The sequence below is a fragment of the Tachypleus tridentatus genome, chromosome 1 (genome assembly GCF_004210375.1).
Source record: "Tachypleus tridentatus isolate NWPU-2018 chromosome 1, ASM421037v1, whole genome shotgun sequence".
Classification (NCBI taxonomy): domain Eukaryota; kingdom Metazoa; phylum Arthropoda; class Merostomata; order Xiphosura; family Limulidae; genus Tachypleus; species Tachypleus tridentatus.
Window position 1 is genome coordinate 39,834,673 of NC_134825.1, and position 10,318 is coordinate 39,844,990.

Sequence of the window (10,318 nt, forward strand, 5' to 3'; positions counted from 1 at the left end):
TGTTGTCTTTATTTCTTTGTATTCAAGGACAAATAAGTATGTAAATATCCAATTGGCTATTCCATAATCATCACTAATTTTTTTCAGATGTACATAACTATTTCAGTTTCATTAAGTGCGAAATTTTAGCATCAAGAAAACTCTATCATACTGTTTAATTCTGAGGAGTAATGGTAATTTAACTTTCACTCTCTGTAACATGTTTGTCGGTTTAAGAATACTGTGCTCGTGTAATCACTCGGATGATAAGAGATACTTTACCGTTACATGTGTTACCAACAAGATGAAAAAGGCAGTAGAGTGTGGCTATAAGATAATACAGATTTATGAAATTTTAGCATCTCGCCGAAATATCCACACGACTGTTTAAAAATTATATACATTTCTAAAAATAAAGCAGAAAAGTTCAGAATGGCAAAACAGGAATTTGTTGAACTGTATACTGAAAAGGCTGATGGTGAACTGACCTTTGAAAACAGAAATTAATCCAAGCAGAAGGCTAGTTGCAAAACATTTGTCATAATTACTCCTGGAGTCGTTGAGATATGTCTGAGAAGAAATAGCAACTTACCTAAATAACATCAATAAGACAATAGTATATGTTAATGAACAATAAAACCAGAATTTTAACAGATGTTACATTAGTCAATGATGAAGTTATTGCTCTTCATTGGAGACATGAGCACAAGTATTTACATTAAAAAGATCAGACAAATAATGTTTTACAACTGTTCATATGCATCTGAACTTGTACGGTTCACCAGAAGAATTAGGAACTTCCGTCTTTTACTACGACACAGATAATATTGTTTAAATTTCAAGCAGAACTAATGATTTACATCCAGATGATTATCTCAAGAAATTTACGGACGAGCTTGATGGACATTATATCACATCATCGGACCATGGTGAATTACGAATTACAAGTACTTACATGAAGATGGTAAGTCCTGTTTTGAGATAACATAACCTACCCTTAATTTTATCAACAGTCAAAAGTTAAACTTTTCTTCAATTAAGAGTAACATATTAGATATTTTTAATCTTTCTCAACAAGTCATTGGAATAACAAGTGAGAAGAAAATAAAATAACAAACCAAAAGCAAGATATATCTCCATGTCTGGAACAAAAGCATGTTCTAACAGACTCTGATACCCTACCATATGGTTATTAATGAATTTATTTACTTCATAAGACGGTTAATGTTTATACATACAAAAAATGATATTGCAAATATCATCATTGTTATTCAATAAGGATTGCCATCAACATCACCCTTTTACTTACTTAGTGTCGGGTTCATCTGGAAGCAGTAAGAGTTGAGAAATGTGTAACATTAATTTGAACTCTCAATACATAATTTTGTTTAAGAAAGTGTTTTAATGAGATAAATGTTTCATACACATGCCAAATACATTGAAGAAGCCTAAAATGAAGCAACTCGATGCATGTCTATTTATTAATTTGAAACCACCAACTCCTGACCACTTACGTTTAAGAGGTGGTTTATTTCTTGGAGATAAGATAATATGGTATGTGCCTAAGTGATATATATCCATACAGTATAAGGATCTCGGGCGTGATAGACATTGAGGGACTTTATTTGAAAAATAAACCGTACATTATTAAAGAACTAGTATTGAAATGTTTATACAGTGGTCATATAAATGTGTTTTTATTACAAAAACTCTTTATGTAGCAATTTTTTTTCAGATATGGTTTGCAGACAATGTGATGGATGACAAGAAATATTCACAAATATCCTGGGAAGATGGAACCATCAAGTGTATCTATACATAAACTGTGGTTAGTTTGTTGAAACAAAACTTTACAACCGTGCTTACCAAGAGGAGTGCGAAAACAGAAACGCTGAATACTGTTAATATTATTAGACAGCTAAGATTTAATATTGTTTGTTGTAAAGGGCAGATTATAACTACGGTTACAGACACTAAGCTAAAGAGAAAATGTTGTTTCAAATTCACTAAACGTAACAAATAATATGAATAAAATTCTACTAGCTTTTTAATTTAATAGTTTGCATTCTACTAATTATGGCATTGTACAAGTTTTGTATAGGACAGTAAAAGGACTGGTTACGATACCAAGACACATATAGATAACATAAGCCTGTAAGATGTTATAAGCCTAAACAGACTGATCATTTATTGTACTGTTGAGAAGTAGTAGGCTGATTTACTAAATTTATATATCTTAAGTTGTTATGAATAATTATATTACCATTATTTGGCATGGATCAGTTGTTAATGATTTTACCAAACAATAGTTCTAGGAAGTATTTTGCCAACAATACTCTAAAAAGTTATATCACACATCTATTGAGTCTATTAACTTTGTTGACTAGTGAGAAGTTGCTTTGGCTGAACTGTAGTATTTACATAATTGGCATAATGCACCTGATGGTACAGGCTGGATCAGTTTATTACCAAATTCTAACGGTCACAATAATATTTTGTATTAGAGATGGACATCACAAAGAACCTGAAGGTTTAAAAATGCAGTCAGCATAAAACATTAGTTAGTAGATTTATTTAACATGGATACTGTTTTTGTTTATGATTTACTGTGTGCAACCCATATTTATATCTTGGACGACATAATTATTGATAGTAATGCTTGTAAGGGCCTGGCATGGCCAAGCGCGTAAGGCGTGTGACTCGTAATCCGAGGGTCGCGGGTTCGCGCCCGCGTCGCGCTAAACATGCTCTCCCAGCCGTGGGGGCGTATAATGTGACGGTCAATCCCACTATTCATTGGTAAAAGAGTAGCCCAAGAGTTGGCGGTGGGTGGTGATGACTAGCTGCCTTCCCTCTAGTCTTACACTGCTAAATTAGGAACGGCTAGCACAGATAGCCCTCGAGTAGCTTTGTGCGAAATTCCACAAACAAACAAAGTAATGCTTGTAAGGAAAAATGCCATCTAACGGCTTAGTAAAGAACTAAAACCTGAGTCTCTTATTCAAATTTCATTAGTTTTGTTCTTTTTACCACTCTTATGAAACACTGCAATATAACCATAATTACATCCACATCACCTACTCTTTGAATTGTGTTAACAAAACTCGTTCATTCTCTATCTGTCTTGGCGAAAAACATTAATACTTTCTATATGTGTTTGTACATAAATATAAAATTTTTATTCAGCTCTTAGAACAAATAAGTTTTGAATGACACTGTACGTCTGTAGTATGTTCTCCACTTCATAGGCGGAAGTTGTCATGCTGTCATAACACATGAAGACGGAAGATTGGAAAGGGGTGATTTCATAAAAAATGTTAAGGTCATAGTTTCACAATAGGACGCCGTCCGGGCACGTGTCGTTTTCGAATAGGAAAAAATCACAGTATGAAGTTTTGTTTCCAGAAAAAAAAAAAACTCTTTAGGGACAGATTGATAGGCTGTTATGATGGATAATTATGTAATAGTATCACAAAGAGCATATTGCTAAGCGGCCATATTGAATGATTACGAAATAGTACCATGATTTAGAGTTCAAAAGATGTCTCAACAATAATTGGTTAATTAAATCGTCCTATAAAGGAATGCATCTTAATGAAACCTTACTTAAGTGATTAAAGATTTCAGTAATATTGTTATAATGATAAATCTGGACACAGTAATTTTCTTAAATAAATTTATTTTTTACAATAAAGACTTTAAAATCTCATCCACATAAAACGGCACGTCTATTAAGGACTTATTTATAGGAAAATGTTTTACAACAAAATCATAAACAAACATCATTATTATCTTTATGGGATATAAATTCAGATATGAATTTTCATTTTGACATAGTGATAGTAAGCATAATGTATACATTATTGTCTGCAAACAGACGAATATATGGTCCTTGAATATAAGTCGATGTTTGGCAATTCTTCTTGATGAATTTTCTAATGTTGAGATTATGTAGAGGTAGTCCTAATGTAGTCCTATTTTTCCATTTCGATTAAAATAAGTACAGACCCATAGGCTACCAATTTTTTCACTAGAAAACAGGTTGACGTTGTGTAACTGTTTTTATTCATAGTCAGGTAGTTCATTACTGGTAAACACAGCTCCAAAATGTTTATCGTATACAAATCCTGTAAAAGTATTGAATAAATTTCTAGAATGTTCATACCTTCTTACTCATCTGTTATGATATTTCTAGACTGATCGATTTCTAAAACTGACTGAAATTCTGCATATGTTAGAACATTTGTAGTGTTTGGTAAAGCACTACCAAAACGTTTATCGATTCGTAAATTTCCCTGTTTCCTCAGTTGAGAACTTTCAAGAAGTAGATCTAGTGTAAGATCAAAGGCAAGGAATGTATATTCTCCCAAATATTTATCATATTCTATATCAATTCCTTGATCTTGAATTTTTTCTACTTCCACTAAAAAATGTTTCATAGATTTAAGCTTTCAGCTCAGCTTTAAAAGCTGGTTGTAAGGATGGTGTGGTACTTTGTTTTCCATGTACGTTGATTGCCAGGAAATTGATTTTCTATTATTTGAAATTGTACGGGGTTTTCTTCCAAGGCCTCTTAAATACACCGTTATCAACACATCTTATAACAAGACGTGAAGGTACTTGTTCTTAGAAAAAAACATTATCAATATGTGTTTGTAAGTTTTCCTGTGAAACTGAAAACGGTCCACACATCATATATTTCAAAAGATATTTATCTGTTCTATTCTGAAATGCTTTAGCATGTGACAGAATGATTGACCGTGTAGTAGTAACATTTTTAATCCTGATTCATCATTTGACATAATACAAAAAGGATCTTTACGTCGTATAAGTTACATATTTAAACTTACACCATTAAGCAGGAACTTAAAAATATATCCGAATATAAAAAACTGATCATGTCTACTGTTTGACTATCATTTTTATCCAAGCATTGATCTTTGAGTCCATCATTTTCATTATAATTAAATTCGAGATCATCAAAATTGCTTATTGTGTTTTTTATCTTTCTGACGATGACAGAAAACTTCTCTTAGCTTCACCATTATAACTTACTAACGTTTCTATATAGGCCTTATGTGCGTAAAGGCCTGACAAAGATGTACATGTATTTGAGAAAACAGAGAATGAACAAGTTTACAAGTGCAGAGGTATTTTCATACTTTTTTATATTGGTACCCTCAGGCTTAACAGTCATTACCTTTACATAAGTATTCGATTAGGGTTGATATAGATGTTTATTTCTGATCCAAATATAAAAAATTCTGCAGGTCCTCTGTCGGTCTATGAAGACAGAGGATAATATTAAGCCTACTGACCTTCCTTACTCACTGTTTGTGTAGGAAGGAAAGATTATAATCCTAGCTCAGAGTTTGTACACTGACAAAAGTTTTCATGTGATAGGAATATCAATATTACTTGTAGAAAAAATCTGGCATGTGATAGGAATGTCAATATTACTTGTAGAAAAAATCTGGCATGTGATAGGAATGTCATTATTACTTGTAGATAAAGTATGTAGTCGATGGTCGTCTCTTAGCTTTAGTTATTCTGAACATGAGATCTTTATACCTCTTTTTATTTTGAGAATTTCTCTAGTCATAGTCTGAGATTTTTGTATTGCTACCAGTTTTCCAATAGTGCCAAAAGGTTTTCCTTCTATAATATCTAAAGCTAAATTTATATCTGAAGTAACTTTCTGTTTTTCTAAAGCTAATGCTCTGTTTTTCTCCAGAAATAGTGCGACTGAACAAAACATATTACTAAAAACATCTCTCAAATCGTGTCCTTGTTGCCACTGGCTTGTTTACAAGATATATGAATCTATTTTCCACTTGATAATCGTAATAGGAATCGTAGACAGCCTGGTCATTATTGTAAGAAACTCTCATGACGACGATGGAAGTGAAGCGTTATGAAGACTTTTACGTGTTTACGTTGTTTAAATGATATGCGTCGACCCATTACATCCTTTATATCGATGTCAATAGTCTGTAATGAGATTTTGTAATCATATCCTGACCTTTAACTTGAACAATTCGTAACGGTAATAGTGATACATATGATCCATCGACAATACTAGATTCCACAACTTCTGGGTAAACAAAGCATAAACAAAATCTTTCACACTAACATTATATGGAGATATAGTGGGCTCTGATATTATACGATAATTCTCAAATCCCAGTATTACAGATAGTACGGGACAAAATAACATAGAGTGTTCTTCTTTCACATTGACACTTACTTTTCTCGTGAATGAAACATAATCAAGTACAGGATATGTGTTTGATTCGTGGGCTAACTAATCTAATCTGTTTAGTATTCTAATGAAATATTGAGGCTTTTTCTAATGACTAGGCCAAATATAAATAATTTTATTGTGACCATAAGAGGTAGATAACAAACTGATCTACCTCTGATGGTATAGGCATACCATCAGAACCATTATGCCAACGATGTGGATACTATAATTCTGTCAAGGCAATTAACAACGATCGTTCAACGTTGATAGATCTCGGAAGATGTGCGATGTTGTTTGTCAGAGTGTTATTAGCAAAATAATTCATAGAACTGCTGCTAGATGACGTTACGTACAGCTGACCCATGTTGAATAATTTGTTTGTTTCAGAATTTCGTGCAAAGCTACACGAGGAATATCTTTGCTAGCCGTCCCTGATTTAGCAGTGTAAAACTAGAGGGAAGGCAGCTAGTCATTACCCATTGCAAAATCTTGGGCTGCTCTTTTTCCCATGGATAGTGGGATTAACCCTCACGTTATAACATCAGACAACATGTTGGGACTCGAACCTGCGACTTTCAGATTACGAGTCAAGCCGTGTTGGGCCGTCGTTTTGAATAATATGAAGTTATACATATCACTTTATGACAGCAGGTGATTCAGATGTGTTGGTGAGATCCAACTATTAAATTCATCAGGATATCATTTCCATTTTACAAAATATTGTTTGTCTTGACCATTTCCACGTTTGTGTTATATTTCTTTAGCAGCATAAGACGTCATCGAGAGACTTTATAGCTCTTTGTGGTTCAGATTCGTAAAATGTTCCATTTAATTTTTGTTCGAGATAGTCTTCCAGTTTATGCACTGGTGGATTTCTTTTTCTTATCTGGTAAATAGCAACTATTTAGACTATTCAGCCAGGCATATAATTCTTTTCAAACTGACGGTTTTTTTACCAATATGTACTTGAATATGTACATTGAAATTAACTTTTACTTCAGTGGGTGATTTGTAAAGTGTTTTCTACACCACAGATTGATTAGAATGATTAACATCTAATGATTTCATTTTAATGCTACGATGATACATTGTTATATTTATAAGTCCACGATGAGCAAAGTAGAGCCACAGTTTAGTTTTAACAGAGCTATTGAATCTTTCTCTATAGATACTTTTGTTTCGCTATGTGTAGTAAAGAAGTGAATGTTTTGTTTCTTTAGATATCCTTAAAAGAGACGATTAGTAAACCCTGTCCCAGTATTGGTCTGAAGCTTACAAGTTTCGACTTTGTTTTAAAATTTGTTTGAAACGTTTTTGCAAGTGTTGCACTTTTTCTTATCATTGCGTAGAACAACCTATACAAATTTTTAAAACACGTCGATGCACGTGAGTAAATACTTAAACTGATTGTTATATCGATTTAGGTTAGAGAGATCCACCAAATCAGCCTGCCATTGTTCATCGATTCCTAAAACGATAATTTGGTTTCTGGAAAACTTATATTTCATTGGTTTTGAAAATTTATGTATCTTGTATAATTAACCAGTCTTTAACCTAATAATACTTACAAGTCTTTTTTTAACGAATTTATAGATTTAAATAAAAGCTGTACTTCACTAAAACTAGTATGGTGTGCAGGGTTATAATAAATATATTGTAGAATTTTATTAGACATTATTTTCTATGCCATCTACTTTTGTTTATTTTTTCTGAAATTCCCGGGCCTACATCAAATCAAAGAAATAAGAATGAATATATAATAAAGGCTATCGCAAATAATTATTTATGTACAAGAATTTTACAAGGTCACAAACAATATTGAGTCTTCTATCTAGTCTAGAACTGAATGTTTTATCGACGGTCCAGGTTAACGACGACTGAATTAATTTTAAGATATTATTACTCATCGCGTAACGAGAATGCTAGCTAACTATTCTTGTTTGGCCTAACGCGGTTTACAAGCTTACTTTTCACAGAGGAAGACAGATATCTAATGTCCTTGTAGAAATACTAACGTCCGAAGTTAATTCTCTGAAGTTGAGTGGTTCGTAATGTTTGACATCCATAAACGTTCCTCGTCAAATACCTGTAGTTTATCGATTATAGTTTCCGAGTTTTGTGATATATTGACTGTAGCCGACCAACGTTATTCTGTTGCCTCTTAACGCGTTGGTTTATAAACGTTTTAGGAAACGTACTCGAAAGTTTACTTGATAAAAATACTGTCAATCACTAGTATTATACACACACTTACTGTACTGTTGATTTTTAGATTCGAAAATATAAAAATTTAGAGTAGGCTGGACTTTCGCAATATCCATTTAGCAATATGAGTTGCATGCATTTCTAAATACATGTATATATTTAACTGAAATAAACTTTAAAATAAATACATAATAATAAATCCGAGGAATAATAGAGGCGAAGTGTTCATATTGTGTTAGATTTAGTAACCGAAATTAGTAAGTTGCATTTAACCATTGTTCACATGAAACAGATGAAGGCATAGGCTGAAGAACAATTATCAATATTTTTATCAAGTCTAGCCACAACTTTATATATATTTGCAAAAAAATAATTTTATAAATTCATGGTATCAATCAAGATAGTAATTCACACTGAGCGGATTGGTAATAATGATGAATTATGGTTTATAGTAAAGATAAAGCCTTTATTTCCACAAGGTGGCTGTGATTACTAGATTAGGATAGAAACTCCTTTCATACTTTTCGAAACATATTTTATTGACTGAATGTTTCACAATGTATTACTGTTGTGCTGATTGGTAATATATGGGATATTTAATAGTCTATAAGTTAACAAATTTAAGTACAGAAATTGCAAATTGGACTGATAAAGAAAGTAATATCTAATGTTACAAGGGTGTGTTTACGTACTAACAACATAAAAAGAAACAATATTAGTTTTGGGTTATGTTATGATAAAATACTTTTGGAACTTCAATGTGTTATCATAATCCAAGTTACCAAAATCAATTCATATGACTTATAAAGTTCATTTATAAGGAATACCATTCCTCCATACAGTTTACCAGTTTCTTGTTCAACAATTTCAACTCACAAAGATTTACACAGGCTGTATCAATCATCTCAACGGGTATGTTTTAATATGAAGTGCCATAAATACCAGTTCTGTCTTCCACCCGATTGATGTATGCCACAGTTGAAGACTGTAAGCCTTATTTTAGAGAAACCTATACCTTGTTCACCTCATTTCTAAAATGATGGTCTTTCTTCACACTGTTTTCTGGAGATGGCTTTTCCTAGTTCCCTTAATGTTCGTTGATTATCACCTGTTATAAGACTCTGCTCTTTTCCTATCTCCACTAGAGTACAGATTGTTTTTTTTTTTTCTGGATAATATTGCTACCCCAAGATTATCCATTTTCTCTTGTCTCCTAGTGCCATTAAGTACAAGAAACCTAATAATTTTAGAAATTCTATATACCCGACATGAACGCATATTTAATATAGATGTATTTTGTACTGGAAACAGCTGATACATATACTTTCTTAAGGAGATCAATTTTCGATGTCTTCATTTACTTACGTAAAGCTAAACAGTGTAACATTGTGGTTCTGATACATTCGATTCCACTGAGACTTTGGTTGTCATGTGACTTGCTGAATTACATATTCAAAATGTTTTTATGTAACATATTAAACTCTGTACTAGACTATTCTGTGTTTTGTATATTGGCTGTCATTTGGTTGGTCTTATCTTCAGCTATGCGCTGTAGGGAAGCTTGTGACTCTTTTGTAGCTTTTGTGGACTTAAATCTATGGGAATTATCTAGTTCCCAGTTACAAGGAAAACTCTAACTTTAGTTGAAATGGACTGGTGTATTCTTGGGTTTCCTATAGTGACAAGCTATTACTTTTATCATTACGTCGGTGTACGAGTGGTAGTGGGTTGTGGAATAGCTTATTTTCCCTACTGGGATCAGGACTTGTAATTCGTCATCATCTTGGTGTCATTCTTCTAAACTCAAAAATTTCATACTTTGCACGGTCTTATAATCGTAACTAAGAAGATAGGGAAGTTTTATAATGTAATACTGTCATAATGAACCAT